The 17,254-nt window shown below is 30.2% G+C and overlaps 1 protein-coding gene across 7 annotated transcripts in view; it reads left to right on the forward strand.

Annotated features, from left to right (window-relative positions):
* Positions 1-17,254, forward strand: part of LOC123291706 (SH3 and multiple ankyrin repeat domains protein 3) — a 99,587-nt gene that overhangs the window by 59,134 nt on the left and 23,199 nt on the right. The gene's annotated exons all lie outside the window — the stretch shown is intronic.

The following is a 17,254-nucleotide window of genomic DNA, read 5'->3' on the forward strand; positions in this document are numbered from 1 at the left end:
GAAACCTTCAGTCTTCATGTGTTATCAAGACAGAAACTGATAGACTTTCAATCAAAGACTTACATGTTCTTGATTACTTTCATTGAGCTTAAAAGATTAAATGTAAATAAACTAGAAAAGGTTTTAAAAAAACTGGTGTAAATACCAGTCTCTGATAATTTTAAGATTTTCCAAATCAATTTAATTCAATTATGATAATTGATGCATTAAATCAATAGATCTTTTCATCGATTTGCTTTTGTTTCGGACAGTTGTCAAAAAACTATTCAACCTAAGAAAGTTAAATATAGTTTATCTTTTTCAAGCAGCGCTTTTTGACAAGGATAGAAGATATAAGATATGTCTTTACTTGATTGAAAACAGTCCGAAACAAAGAAGAATCATTTTGTAAATGAAAACGAATGGTCAGTTAGTTTACTAAGCAACCTTGAAACATTCACTAAATGTCTAGAGCTTTTATCTAACTAACTACAAATTTAGACACCTCAATACGAACAATAAACATCAAGATATTCTAGTGAAATGACTCCTTCGAAGAATTGGGGATTTTCACCGGTTTTCTATATTCAGAGTCTTTAGCATCCACGGACCACACCCAAAGTGGTAAGATCAGTTTATCTTTCCACCTAAAAGGAGTGGTCTCTAGCTCTCCCATAATAATAAGGCTATCCCAAATGTATTCAAACTGCATTTGTTACAATTCATATGGTCAGGAAATTATTTTTCTTACGGTTTTTTCCGGCGTCTGATGAATATCCTAACCCTGAATTGCAAGGTTAGGTTAGGTATCAAACTAATGTTTAACCATCCCTTATGCAACATTAAATTATCATATTCTGTAACGGTACAAATATATAATATAAAGTTTGCGCTTGAATAATTTGTTTTTTGTCATTAAAAATTCAATTAATTAAAGCTCAATGGTCTGCATTTATTACGTTTGCAAAAATAATTATTATTTAACAAAACTCATTCAGTTGTTCTAATACAAGGCCAAATAAAAACACAGGTAGATATATAATTAATAATATGATTACAAAATTGTTATCAGAATATCTGCAGACGTTGTTTCCATATAAATGGATAGTAAGCAAAAAAGAAAAAAAAAACATAAGTTTGTCTACCTATCCTATAGTCGTTACAAAAATTTTATTAGCACATTTGAATAAAGTAATTCAATGTTTTACTCTTTAATCTCTACATATTATAAATGCGAATGTAAGGATGTTAGTTTGTTTGTTACGCTTTCACGCTAAAACTAGCGAATGGTTTTTAATGAAACTGTACAGCAATATAGCTCATACTTCAGAATAACACATGAATTATAAAAATATATAAAAAAAGAAAAAAAAATTAAATTTAATCTGACATTTCCTATTTTTAATTTTTACAGAAATCTTTAATTTCGGTTCAAATCATTCAAAATGATGATTATTGATGGAGCCGATCTGTAATCATCATTTTGAACCATAAAGTATTCTATAAAAATTTCAAATAGTAAATGTCAAACCATCCATGGCCAACTTTTCTGGTACATTTAATGAATTATGACTATTTTACATTTAACAAAATTGAAAACTGTGCACATCAAGAGAGGTGGAGGCTATAAAGCGGTGTTTTTTACTTTTAAGTCCAGTGAAACGGGCGGGTATAAAGCTAGTAAATTTATATTTGTATTTTGAAAAAAACCTAACAATACAGTCAACTCTCCATAATTCGAACCTTTGGAATCACAATAGTTTACAAGATTTTGTGTACTTTCGAGTGCCGATTCTATTAGATACCCTCATAGCTCAAAGTTTGTTAATTTTAAAAGATATGTCATACAATAATGTTCACTTTCTTTGTAAACACCTTTTTTACCACCGAATCAAAAACAGGGATTTGACGCTATGTAAGCGTGTCTGCCTGTCTGTGGCATCGTAGCTCCTATACGGATTCTATTTCTCCAGTGTGAGTTTAGGGTTCCGTACCCGAAACAACTAAAAAAGAGAAGTTCTTCGAAATCGTTTCAGTTTGAAGGGAGCTACAAGGAGAAAACGCAATTGCGGGGGAATTTTTAAATTTCATATGTTGGTTTTTTAACTATCTGTTAAAAACTCAAAATACTTTATTTTCTTAAATTGTCATCGATGTGGATTTAATTCGACTTTTTATAAGAAAGGTCAATAATTTGCAACTCGAATTTTAAACTTTTTGATAAACAACAAATGCGAGAACGGTTGCCAGCAGTAGAGGGGCTTGTCGCTCGCGCCTTAATCTAACGATTCGAAAAAACCTTTAACAAAATGTTAGTGAAAGTCAGCAGTTGGGTTTTTTGATATTTTTTTCTTTTATGTTTTATTATTTGGTCGTAATAATTTATGTTTTGTTTCAAAGCAAAAACTTCCATTTTGATTGATAGGTATATTGATACTTATCATAATATCTTACGTTAAAATCTAAACATATATTAATTAATACCTATTAGCATACATACCATTTTTATTGATATAATCTAAATATATTACCATGCGTTTGTTTCACCTTGAACTAGAAATTGATTAAGTACAAGTCATAATATAAGCTTGTAACCCAAGAAATTACACAATATTTCAATTTTTTGGAAACAGTATAGGTCAAATTTTCTGAAACTTGGTATCTCTTTTCGTTTTTGAGTAATCATGATGACAGGCGGACAGATATACAGACAGACAGACGGAAATGGACTAATGAAGTGATTTTATAAACACCTATAGCAAAATTTTGTTAGTAGCATCAATATTTTTAAGCGTTACAAACTTGGGACTCAACTGAATATACTATGTATATTTCATATAATATGAGATATAATGAATAACAAAAGTTTTTATTCGAAACTACTATTGCTATTACAGAATCCTATCATGTGTGTACCTAGTAGGCATGCTTGTAGTTTTTTGACACTTTCCAATTTCACAAAATTTAAAAATGAATTTAAAAAAAATTATACCTAAATATTTTTAAAAAATAGAATAGAACATTTATGTAAGTTTACTTTTATTGGTACTTTAATCAGGTTCATATTTTTTAATTAATAAAATTATGTTTAACCTCAAAGTATCTGCAGTAGAACTTCAATTACTTTGGAAGATTTGAAAAAAATTCATGAAATTTGTCTTAGTTTAATCATTAAAATTATAATTTTTGATAATTAATAAACAATACTTTTATTCTTTAAAAGGGGGAGAGTACGATAACTGTGGCGCCACCATAGTAAAACAAATCGAAAATGAAGGGTGCCAATTTTCGAGTTTCGGCTTAGTTTTCGAGTAATCGACTCTTAAATTCTACATTTGAAATTGAACATTTGGCCATTTTTTTTAATGTTTAATCATTTTTTTTGTTGTTCACGGGCAAAAGGCATTTGATAAGCTAGGAACAAATTTGAAGATGACTTTTGTTTGACTTGACAATAATCGCTGTGCATTCCGTTATATTTACTGCATATCTAAGTATAACATACATTAATTTAACGAATATTTCCCATGACTTGAAGGCTTGTATTTTATGATTTTATAGATCTATACTTTCAATTTGAAAAAAACTTTAAAAAATGTATGCAACTTTCATCATGTTTCCATACTTTAGAAGTTTGCAATGAAAATATTATGATCGTAAGAACCCATCGCGTGGCATTTAATAACTGAATTGAAGCATTAACAGAATTGAAACAATAAGATGTATCCAGTAAGTATAAACGAATTTCTTAATATAATTATTTCAACGAAGATATATTGTGGCAGGGACAACAAAGAGGTCCTGGTGGATATCAAAATACAGCAAATCCAACAAATAGATCTCCATTTTGGAATCTCGGAATGAGAGACCCAGAAAGATATCCAGGAAGCGCAGTATCTGATGGTTATCCAGGAACGGGTGGTCCTAATGGGTTTCCACAATCACAAAGTAACTATTCTGGTGGTGGTTTTGTTGGTCAACCAGGTGGTAGCTTTAATCAAGCATTAATTAAACCAGAAGTTCAACAAATATTTCAGCAGGTCGATAGAGATCGGTCCGGAAGAATTGATTATGCAGAATTACAAGCGGCTTTAGTTAATAATCAGGGAAGGCATTATTCCGAATCAGCATGTAAATTAATGATTAGAATGTTTGACCAAAATAACATTGGAACCATTGATATCTACGAATTCCAACAACTATATGATTTCATCAATGCATGGATTACGATGTTTCAACAATTCGATCGTAATCAATCTGGAACTATCGCCGAATCAGAACTGAATCAAGCATTACAACTATTGGGATTCAATTTTTCACCTCAGTTTATTCGGTTTTTAGTATATAAGTTTGATTTTGAAAGTCATTCAAGAATAACTGTGGATCAGTTTATTACACTGTGTGTCCAGATACAACGATTAACAGATTCATTTATGCTACGCGATGTACAAAGAAATGGAGCTATCACAATTCGTTATGAAGAATTTTTGTTTGAAGCTTTACAATGCGCTCCATAAAATATTGAATTAAGGCATGTAAAAGTATTTCCTGTATTAAAAAAGCTTTATGGAAATTTTTTGAGAGCTATGTCGTCATGAAAATGCAAAGATTTTTTAAATGTTTTAATATTTAAATAAAATTTCTTATTTTATGATGCATTTATTTAACTTATGTGTGATTTCTTTTTTTGGTGGTTAATTCTGTTGGAACCTTGTCTAATTCTACTATGATTAGTAATTGGTATGGTATGTAGGGATCTCTAGAGCAGTTTATTGTGTTGGTACTATAGAAACTGAATTCTTAAGATACCTTTTTGAAATAATATTATTTCACATGTCAGTAATTTTAACAAACTAATTTAAGGGCAAAATATTCCAATTTTCCAGTTTCTAGCATCCATAAGACCTCTACATTGATACAAGCTGGACTTCATTGTTTCACGAAAAAAAAAAAGTATAAAAAGTATAATTTTTGACGTTCGTTTTTAAGTTTATATATCCTAACCTTTCATTGGAAATATTTTGTACAACGAGTAAAAATTACGACAAAAAAATAGGCAACAATTCGGGTAAAAATCGCACAATGGATCCCGTAAGTACTAATTAACTTATTGTATCTAGATCAAGAGATAAACGTTTTCGAGAAATAATTTTACCTTTAATTTAAAATTGGCATAAATATGAAGGGGTGCATCTGTCTATCATTTTGTTCCAAATTTCGACCTCAAAACAGTGATTGGATATAAGAGTGGTTGGTTAAAAAAATTCGAATTACCTAAAATTTTTTCTTGGTGAAGCAACCAACTTTTGGATTATTTTAATAAATCTAAATAAATGCAATGCGTTAGGGAGGTAGAGGGAGAGATGGTGCTAGTGGTGGTGGTGGTGGCGGCGGAGGTAGTGGTGGCCGAAGAGGAAGTGGAGGTCATGGTGGGATGGGAGGAGGTCAAGGTGGAATGGCTGGAGGACAAGGTGGAATAGGAGGTCAGGGTGGAATGGGGGGACGAAATTCAGTGAGTGAAGGACTGGGTGGGATGGGTGGGGGCCGCGGTGGAATGCAAGGTCAAGATGGGATGGCTGGAGGTCTGGGTGGACTAGGACGTAAAAGTAGAACTGAAGTTAATACGGATACAGCTGGGGTTCCAGGTGGAATAAGTCGAGGTGGTTATGGTGGATATCCAGGAATGGGAGGTCAAAGCTATACAGGGCCAAGCTTGAGTTTTCTTCCATCCGAAACCGAAATTTCACCGAATGTTTTGCAATGTTTTATAAAAATCGATAAGGATCAATCGGGACATATTAATTCAAAAGAATTACAAATGGCTTTAGAACGTGGCTATGATAAACAATTCTCCGAGCTCGCTTGTAAGTTAATGATTGGAATGTTTGATAAAGATTACAATGGTCTTCTTGATATTTATGAATTCCAACATTTATATAACTTTATCGTTCATTGGGAAAATACGTTCAAACAATTTGATAGTAACAACTCTGGAAACATCAATGAAGAGGAATTAAACGATGCCTTAAATTTTATGGGATACAGATTTTCACCTAGTTTTGTCCGATGGTTAATTTTAAAAGGTGATTTTGAAAATCATGTACACATTAGTTTAGATCATTTTATTGCATTGTGTGTACAAATAGAACGATTAACTGAGGCATTTAGACGATTCGATTCGCTAGGAAATGGATATGTTTCACTTGGCTATGAAGACTTTATATACGCAGCTTTACAAAGCACGTCTTAGAAATATAGTTCTTAATTTTATTTAAAATAGTCCACACCGAAAGCAACACACATTCTTATCAATACATGCGAGATTCTTTTCGATTCAATCAATGGCAAATGTCAAGTTATATTCATTCTGATTGACTTCCCAGTCATGAATCGGAGCTTTTTTATTATGGCCACAATTTATGCAGGAAAAAGGGCTCTGCACAAATTAAGGGTTAAGAATATTGGCTATAAGACGAAAATAATGTATCTGTTGATTTTTCGAATTTTGATAATACATCACAAATCTATCGACGTAGGTATATTTTTTGCGAGTCGAAAATTTAGAAAGTTCCAATATTTCCGCTAGCTGTATATACAAATTTCAACATCAAGGCTTCTCATAGACTAAAATAAATATAAAACTTATCATTCAGTAATTCAGTATGATGTCATAAGTAATAAATACAGGACAATAAAAAAATTCATGTCCAAATATTAATAAAAAATAAATATAATTAATGTAAATGACGTCAAGATATAATAAAAAAGGTTTACATTTTTATTTTATTTTCTTGATATGGCTAAAACACATATAAATTCAAACACATCTCACTTCAAAATATTTCATTGCATGAAAAGCGTGCTATTTAAGCAGCTTTTTAAAGGCTTTCTCCGCTATCTTGGACTTTTTATAAATGACTTTTTTTACGTTTCATTCAAATTTGATGATTTTGATGTCGCTGGACTTGCCTGTGTTTTTTCTTCAAACCCATTTACACGGTAAGATTATTAGCAAAAAAGTTATTTGTGTTCAAAGTCACAAATTTTTTCGTGAGTTTCTGTTTGTAACAATTTTTTGCAAATAGGTTTTTAATAGTGCTTCTTCTTCTTCAAGAGATATAAAGCTGCAATTTTTATATCGTGCTTAGAACTTAAAAAGCGAAGTCGAGTTCGTAATTGAGCAACATAGATCAATTGGGTTTTGGGTTGGTAGACCCGTTTTATAAACCGTTAGAGGTAGAACAAAAGTTTAAATCTAAAAAATGTTTCTTATAAAAAAATTAACTTTTGTTTTAAACATTTTTTCGTAAATATCACTGTTTGCCCGTGAGGACGCAAAAAGGTTAGAAGCACAAACTGTTTTAGAAGCTCATGAAAAATTTTTGACTTTGAACACAACTTTTTTCTATCAGTCGTAATAATCGTAATTTCCCGAATGCGCAAAATCAGATTTAAGATCTCCAAACAACCCTCTATTGAATGAATGCATAAAAAAAATCTAGTGTCAAAACTTTTGATCCACGCCTCTACGATTTATGTAAGTGCACTGACCCAAAAAGATTCCCCTGACCAAAACTCTTACATAAAAGAAATAGACGAAAAAATTTATTCTATTATTCAAAGGAAATAAAGAAATCAATAACCATGACCACGAAAAAATTCACATAATTTGTTACCACTTCAATTTTACATATTACTGCCACGCCAGTCAAGAATATATCTTTAAGGTAGTACCAGCATGAAATCACTTTTCGACAGATTTGGCCGAATTTTTTTTCTCGGGTTTATAATAGCTTTATTTATGAATTCCTAAAATTTCATAATTTTTGACCGTTTAGATCGCGAGATATTTAAAGACAAAGTTCGCGATTTTGAGGGTCATGTCCCATTTAAAGCATGTAAAATGTCCGGTCTCTCCAACTATTTTTTATGATATTATTATATATTGAAGAAAAAGTAGAAAAAAATGTTTATACAATAAAATTCTAAAAAAAAAATTTAGAAATTAATTTTCCCTTTCGAGATATTAATTTTGACGTAAATTGATCGAAATTGGGACGTTGGCATAATTATTTCCCATTTTAAACGGTCAAAATTTCTGAAACTTTGGGAATTAATAGTAAGCATTATTAAATTCTTAAATTTAATTTTTCGTTAAATTCTGTCGAAAAAAAAATTGTACCATTGCTTTAACATAGAAACTGCAAATACCATGCTGGAACTACGTTAAATCAAAACATTGGAATTTTTTCTTTTTAAAATTAAAATTTGCGTTGTGTATTCGGTGACCTTTCATTTTTATTACGCCAATAAAAGTTTAAGTTTATTAATTGTTGAAGGTTTTTGGTTTTTTTCTGTTGGAATCACTCTATTTTTCTTGGTCAGTTTCAATCGAAAATATGCCATTCCTCTTCAATTTTTTCTAGGATCGATATTTTTCGATTTAAATCCGAAAAGAGAAGGGAGAGTTTTTGTCTATTGAATAATTCGTTTATGTTCAATTTTACTCAAAAAATGTTGGTTACAAAAGTTATTTGAAATTAAATTTCAAATAAACAACATCGATACTGATAAACTCTAGCGTCAGAATGAGTCACCACCGACCCTACTGAGCTTCTGAACGAAGTCATCTATAGAAATGATGAAAATTCAGATGGATTAAACTTCGCCGGACTGCCGATTAAACTATCAAAACGAACATAATTTGAATTTTGAATGTTTTTCAACAGTGTATCCTAAAGAAACTAAATTTTAATTTTTGTCATGGAAAAAGTTTGACAAAATATGATGTGAAATTCCTTTCCTCCCCGTCGACATTCTCGATTGGAGATACATTAGGACGACAGTAGGATAGAATTTATCATTTAAGGAAAATAAAATCATTTTACTTCAAAATTTACATATTCCATGCCGTTTCTTGTGTTTCAAAAATTCAAAAATGATAAAAATACGTTATGTAAGAATAAAATAATAAAACGGATATTATGTTATCAGTGAATGAAATACCTGCACATACAATGCATCAAAACACACAAGGTGACGCATGTTAAAAATAAAATAACCATTACTCTGCCAGTGGACAATAAAACTGCATCAAATTGAAAATTTTTTAATCATCTTTATTGTTTACACAATCAATAATAATTGCAAAAGAATTCAACATTTTTATTAAAGAAATAAATGTTGTAGTACAAAGGTGGAGAACGGAGCATGAAAATATCAAGTTAAATAAAGTATTTTCACGGCCATAATATTTAGAGAACAGATAACCTTTGCATACACACGACGTCATACCTTTTATATAAAATCTATTGATTTCTCTCAAAATTGATTTCTCAATTAAGATTTCAGTGCCTTAAAATGTCAAAAATATCAACCATCATTTTCTCAAAAACTAAACTTTTTGTTGACAAAATTTATAAATCTCCCCGTCGCCAAATAAATTTAACCATTTTTATCGAATGCATTTGATTTAAAATCGAATAGTTTTTTTGTTAAAATATATTCAGCATATAATATATGTGTGTTTGTACCATCTAGGCATATACATATCTGTAGTATGACAGAATACATCCGTTTAGTAATGCATCTAAGCGAGAGGTACAATATACATATGTATTGAACATTAGTTGGAAGACGCTTGGAGAGTGGGAGTTTGTAATATTTGTATGCAACAAAACTCCCACTCTCTGCATGCATACAACAGAAGATCTGTCGTATCGAATCTTACAACAAATGTATATAATACCTCTCGCTTAGATGCATTACTAAACAGATGTATTCTGTCATACTACAGATATGTATATGCCTAGATGGTACAAACACACATGGTATATAACGCAGTTCATATCTTAAAATTTATTTCTAAACCCAAGTTACAATAGGGGATCGGACTAAATTATTTTTATCACTTCAGATGAAGAGTTCTCACTTCACGAATAGAAAAGTAAAGTTGGTTTTTAAAAATCTTTACTAGCATGCAAGCAAGATATGAACGATTAAAATTCCTAATTAAACAAAGAGGGAGATATCCACTAGTGATGTAATACGTAGGTATCGCCATAGAGATTACATATAAAACATTGTTTTGCTAAAAGGAGATGAGCAACCTTTAAATTCAATCTTTGATTTCTTATTAAATATATAACTTCTTCGTTTCTTAATAAATTTTAATTTCCCTTTCAAAATTTGCCATGGTATCAAGTTTAGTTTTGCATTTTTATGGGTAATATTGTTAATTTGACATCAGGATTATCCCCTATTTTGTTACGACGCTTGCAGACAAATCTCGTATGAATTTAAAATAAAGCATTTATAACCACAAATTTATGGAAGTGTTTTTATTTTCTAGTATTCAGATTTCTACGAATTTACTCGACTTATTAATGTAATCGATGTTTTTTAGATTACTTTGAGTTGGCAACCTTATTTATTACGTAAAACTTACACGCGACGTTTAAAATGTTAATATACATAACTTATCGAAATGTTCGATAGAAAATACTTTCTTAATTGACTATGTTTTTTAATTACGTATTTATAAATCATAAATAATAAATTGTACGCGCGTGTTATCATAAATATTACTTATTAATTCGTTATTTTTAACCGACTTCAAACAAAAACGGAGGAGGTTATCAATTCGACTGTATTTTTTTTTTTTTTTTTTTTTTTTTTTTTTGTTTGTTACCGCAGAACTTTTGAGTGGGTGAACCGATTTTGATGATTCTTTATCTGTTTGAAAGCTGGTGCTTTCCATTTGGTCCCATTTTATTTTGGTCTAGTTCTGACAACGCCATCCATGAGAAAATCATAAAAGTCTTAAATTTTCATTAAGTATGCTCGACAAGAGGACGAATAACTCAATATCACTTCGATGATTCTTTTTTTAGTGAAAAATTAGTTAGTGTACTTCAGATTCACTAAAAATCACAAAATAAAAAAAACTTTTAACAAAAAGAAAACCGACTTCAAAAGAAAAATTTTTCCAAAACAAATTAAAATGCACTAAAAAGTAAACAAATAATGATAATATAATGGAGTTAAAATTATTGTTATTTTTGGAGTCGGTGGCAGCCAAGGAAACAAATCTGACAGAACAGTTTGCTACATTAGCTTGGCTGACACCGACTCCAAAAATAACAATAATTTTAACTCCATTATATTATCATTATTTGTTTACTTTTTAGTGCATTTTAATTTGTTTTGGAAAAATTTTTCTTTTGAAGTCGGTTTTCTTTTTGTTAAAAGTTTTTTTTATTATATTTATTGTTCAATAACTGTAGCTTTTGTTTGTTTAAATAATTAAATATTATTATTATATTTATATATTTTTTTTAAATTTATTGTTAATAATTAAATCAAACGTGATTTTATTATGAAAGTACTGTAAATGATTTATGAAAAAATGTCATAATATTCATACAAATTGATTAAATATTCTTTATCGCACGTGGAATGATGAACAAAACTCTGTTGTAACTTTATAAGTCGATTGTATCAAAGAATATATATGTATTATACTATATATGTATAATAAATGTGAAAGTTTGTTTGTTTGTTTGTGACGCTTTCACGCAAAAACTTTTGACAAGGATTTGATTGAAACTCTACAATAATATAGCTCATACATAAGAGTAACACATGAGCTATAATTTGTAAAGAAATATTAAAACAAACTTAGTGTGACATTTCACTGCGCCATTAATGAGCATCATTTTGAACCATAAATTAAAGATTTCTATAAAAATGTTAAACGTTAAAATGTAAAAATGCAATTCATAGCCATCTGTTCTAATATTCTCAATGAATTATGACTGTTTTACATTTAAAAAAATTGAAAACAACATATATTTTACCTGTGTAAAACAATCCCTGCCCTTATTTTAAGTGTTATGGAAGAGGGATAAGTGAGAACAAGGTAGATAAAGGCTATAACCCAGTGGTCTTACCAATCTTTATTTTTAAACCCAGACTAACACATGAGCTATAATTTATACAGATATATTTAAAAAAAAATTTAAATTTAGTCTAAGACTTCACTATGCCATCTAATTAAAGATTTCTGTAAAATTGTACGATATACAATTCGTGGTCACTTGTTCTGATACACTCAATGAATCTCAAGACTAGATAACATTTAAAAAAAAATTGAATTCTGTACATATATTTTACGTATGTTAAATCAGTATGTCGTTCACATCAGTACTGATATAGTGCAATATTCAACTTTTAACATTGTCTCATGAAACTGTCTATTCAATTTGGCTTACAGCAGAAAAGCATATGTAATTCTTAGCGTCAAGATATCTTATAAACTAAAATTGCTTAAAATCTAAGTGTCGCAGAGGTCCTGTCAGACATGTTTGTTTCAAAAGTAAATTGCCAAAAAAAACGAACATTTCATTTCACAATCATCTGCCTCTCTTTAGAAAACGTTAACCTCAAATTACTTGTTGAAATTGCTTATAAATATAAAATTTTCACATTGAATTTCGTATATTTTGCTGTGTCATACATTCGAAAAGCACATTTGTGTTGCCATGCTGAAATATGTAAATAGTCTCTCTTTAATATAATCCACAGTTAACGTACAGTTAACGATATTTAAAATGTCGGTTTTTCTTTAGAAAAGGGTTTATTGCAACTTAATAGTTTTTAATTGCAGTTTTTAAAATAGACACTCATATCTTCAAACAAAACCTTTCTAAGCTATGATAATCGAGTAATTTGGTGGATGCAGTAAGTAAAAGTGGTTTAAATATTTTCTTTTAATTGACAATTATACTAGAAAAATGTCTTCAGAAATGTAGAGTTTTTTGAAGAACCTGCCCTGTACTCTGTACCAGGGCTAGGTATTTTAACTTAATAACAATAAAAATGGATTTTAACTTTTGATGGGAAATCGCAACTTTTTTGAAAATAAAATACAACCCATGTTACTTGGTGAAAGTCTAGTATTCTATAGGTGAAAGAATTTTTAAAATCGGTTAAGTAGTGAACTCAAAAATGACGGTTTCACTTTTTAATGGATTTTTACTTTTGGCGCGTATCCCTAATTTTTTAAAAGTAAAATACAGCCCATGTTACTTGTTGATAATGTAACATTCTATAGGTAAAAGAATTTTTCAAATCGGTTAAGTGGTGCACTCATACAAACATACTATTTTCATACAAACTTTCATCCTTTTAGGGGGTAAATTTCGAAAAATCCTTTTTTGAATGACACAGCAGAAAATCAATATGCCCACGAAATTCCAAACTTTTATCATGGAACTAGTTTTTGATGTAAGTAGTTCAAAATGCAAAATTCGTGTACTATATTAAATAAAAATAATATAAAGTAGGTATACATTGGTTGTCATGGATATGGCACACACAAAGCATATCTCACATTGTTGCGTGATGAATTCTGCCAGTTTACTCACCATGGCAAGTCGCGTAAGGAAATTCGTTCCAAAAATTACTTTGAAAGATTTGTTAAGCAAAGTCATGGCTTCGGGTTTGTGAATGAGAAAAATTTTACGTTTATCTTTGAGATCATAAGAGATAGATGAATAATATTTCTATTTTTAATTGTTATAAGTTATTTTTTCGAACTTTTCAACTTTCACTGTAAACAAATATATACCTATGTACACGTATAAAGAAAAGTACCTATCTGTAAAATACAGTTAGTTATACTACAGCACATTATATTATATTGTTCAAGTGCCAGTTTAAACTGGAACGACCTTTAAGTACAAGACAATTATTATGTACAAAGCACAGTAGCGCAGACATTGCACATATCCATACCATATAGTAAGTACACCGTTACAGTATTACAGTATTACATAGAGATCAAATACCTCTATTCTATCTATTTTCATTGTAAAAAAATATGCATATGCATATATCTATGTACAGTGCCCTTCTGAAAAACTCGAAAAATCTACATACTTACTTTTATCGTTACATTTAGTAGATCATCTACATTATGTTTTGAGTTAACAGTTGTAAAAAACTGTACCCTAACAGACCCCTTTCTTTTCAGGTCTGAATTCATCCAACGAAGCTTCAACGAATTTCTTTACATTTTCGTAAACTTATTACTGTACTTATGTTCTGGCTTTTGCTTGTGGCTTCGCAATTCTTAGTGGAACTAAATTTGTTATCTGGATAAATACAAAAGAATAAAAAAGCAAGAGTTTTTAGATTTTTGTTGTTGTTCAAACAAGCTAAATGTATATCTATTTACCTCTTCCCACCCCCTGAAGGAGTTGTTTTTGAAAGAAGAAACGAAACACGTGTTTATTTATTTGTTGACAAGAGTAATATTGTTAATTTTTTAATTGATTCATCTATCTTTAGAGATTGAATTTTTTAAATCCGTTCTTAGCGGATGCCTCCATCATAATAACTATCTGTGTGCCAAATTTCAGACCAATTCAAATAATGATTTGAGCTATGAGTTGATAGATCAGTCAGTTAATAGCGGTTTCGTTTTATATATAAGATTATCATCTTACTAGTAGAACTAGGCATAGTTCTACTACATACCTATTCGACCTCAGTATATGTGTAAACAAGCGCTAGTAAAATTATCTGATCGTGAATCTCTTAATCTTAACAAAGAGCATACTTACTTCATTTAGAGATCCTAAAACTATTGCTACAACACCATATGTTCAAAATGATTTCGATATTTTTCCTAGCAAGTAAAAGCCAGACATTTAAATCAAGATGAAAATCCTTTTTTCACGACTGCGCGATGCAAAGGAATGGTTATGTATTTATCAGCCTGTATATGGCACCCTAGAGACCAAACGCGTGGACCGACTTTGATGATTCCTACATCAATCAATTTATCTTAACCTTGCAAATGGCATTAATGAAAATTCAATATGGCGACAATCAGATGACATATTGCGAAAAAGAAAAAAATGTAAGTCGACGAATTATGATGTTAGGTTGGGTAATCGTTGAGTCGGTATTTAAAAATCCTAACTAAAAGTGTAAAATATAAAATAAATTAAAAAAATCAAAAAAACCCGACTGAGTGAAAGGTGAACCAAATTACATAAAAAATGAACTTGAATTAAGAATTGAAAAGAAAAACAAACAAGTCCAGTTGTCTGCATAGCGACTTTAACAGTCGGGATCCATTAAATCTTAGACTGGCTCAAAGTCGCTATGTAGGCTACTAGACTTGTTTTTTTCTTTCCAGTTTTTAATTTAAAGTTCATTTTCAAATCAGAAAATTTACGTAAAACTGAATAAAATTGAAGTGATCTGTTAATTTTATTAGAATATAAATAATACCCTACTTACATATTGAAACACTTTTTTAAACCTATCTCTATACACAAGTCAATCTTTGGTACACAATATTGGCGTAATGGAGGGTTATGTATATTGTTATTCGACAGTATTGTCTGCGGCATTCGTCCGCCACTGGTGCACACGAATAAAACGATCGATGCACACATACATACAAATTCTGTTGTTAAAATTGATGCCGCCGCGACGCCCTCATCTCAGTATTACACTTCGTACCCATGGTAACGCCACAATATTTAACATTTCAACAAGCAAGAAGAAATCTTGTATATATACGAGTTATACTAGAGAACTAGTAAAGCTTTTTTATATGTGTTTTTCCTATACCAGAATAAAAATGAACAAAACTTTCAAAGCTTTGTATAATGGAGCCAAACAATGTTATTAATTTTATTATTTGTGTGTTGTATTGAACTAAAATATATCTCTCATCGATCTCCGCCTATTTTGTTCAATAGATTCATATTGTTCCACTTCAAACAATAATTTTCTCATTGTCTTGTTTTGTTTTAATATACATTACTCAATAAATTAGTAAATTTTTTACTTTACCACACACATACATCTATCTTCATAATTTAGGGAAAGTGTAGTGATTATTAAAAGAAAAATTCCCAATTTACATCGGCCCCATTACATTAACTTCCTCTGGGAAGTTAAAAAAAGGTCTTGTTAACTTTCATAGATTATGCTTCAAACATGTTTTTCAGCTTATGCTGGAACGATCATTATCTCCATAGCTAAATGTTGAGTTTCATCCATTTTTCAGATTCTGTTTGTCTGAAAGATTCTGTTTATCGAGTATTTTCTAGTTTTTTTATTACCATTAAAAAACGGCTTAACCAATTCTGCTGTTTAAGTTCTTAAATAAGCAATTACGCGTCGAATAAGCCCAGTCACGTGTTGCTGTCATAATTGGTTCGCGAGATAATCGAGGCGAAAAAATCCGAACGAACATACACACACACACCCCGGGGAACCTAAGGTATCCTTGGCAACAGGTACCTCGGAGATCAATTCTGTCGCGAAATTATATAACGAATTTCCAAAAATCGGGAAACCGTTTACTCTGGGCACCAGGTGGCTCGGAGATCAATTCTTACGTGAAACCTTCAAGTAACAAGTTTGGAATCATTTTCGTCACTATTAACCGAATTGTGAATTTAGTCTAACGAATCGAATGCCGAAAACTGCTTTCAAATTTGACTTACTGTTCAAATTTTCAAATTTAATAACTCAAAACTTCACCTGATGAATTTCAATTTTCTCACTTTCGTCAGATCATTAAAACGTTATTCTTAATGTATGTTACTTATTAAATTTTCTTGTATCGTTAAAAAAAAAAATTTTAAAGAAAACTGAATGATTTCAATCGAAAAGAGTTAAATTAAAAATCGGGAAACCGTTTACTCTGGGCACCAGGTGGCTCGGAGATCAATTCTTACGTGAAACCTTCAAGTAACAAGTTTGGAATCATTTTCGTCACTATTAACCGAATTGTGAATTTAGTCTAACGAATCGAATGCCGAAAACTGCTTTCAAATTTGACTTACTGTTCAAATTTTCAAATTTAATAACTCAAAACTTCACCTGATGAATTTCAATTTTCTCACTTTCGTCAGATCATTAAAACGTTATTCTTAATGTATGTTACTTATTAAATTTTCTTGTATCGTTAAAAAAAAAAATTTTAAAGAAAACTGAATGATTTCAATCGAAAAGAGTTAACTGGAACTATTTTAGGTATGGTAGAACTCATACATTTATTCCAAAAAATTCAATCCAATTTATAGATGTTACCTAAATTGTTTCTTATTATTTTAAATAAATATAAACATAAGAAGGAATATCTCATACCAAAATTTTTAAAATTTTTGTTAATGCCTAATGGATGGTAGAATTTTTATTATTTCGCCCAATATAATTTATATATTTCTTATAAATCATCAATTGA

This window comes from Chrysoperla carnea, chromosome 2 (genome assembly GCF_905475395.1).
Source record: "Chrysoperla carnea chromosome 2, inChrCarn1.1, whole genome shotgun sequence".
NCBI classification, from domain to species: Eukaryota; Metazoa; Arthropoda; class Insecta; order Neuroptera; family Chrysopidae; genus Chrysoperla; species Chrysoperla carnea.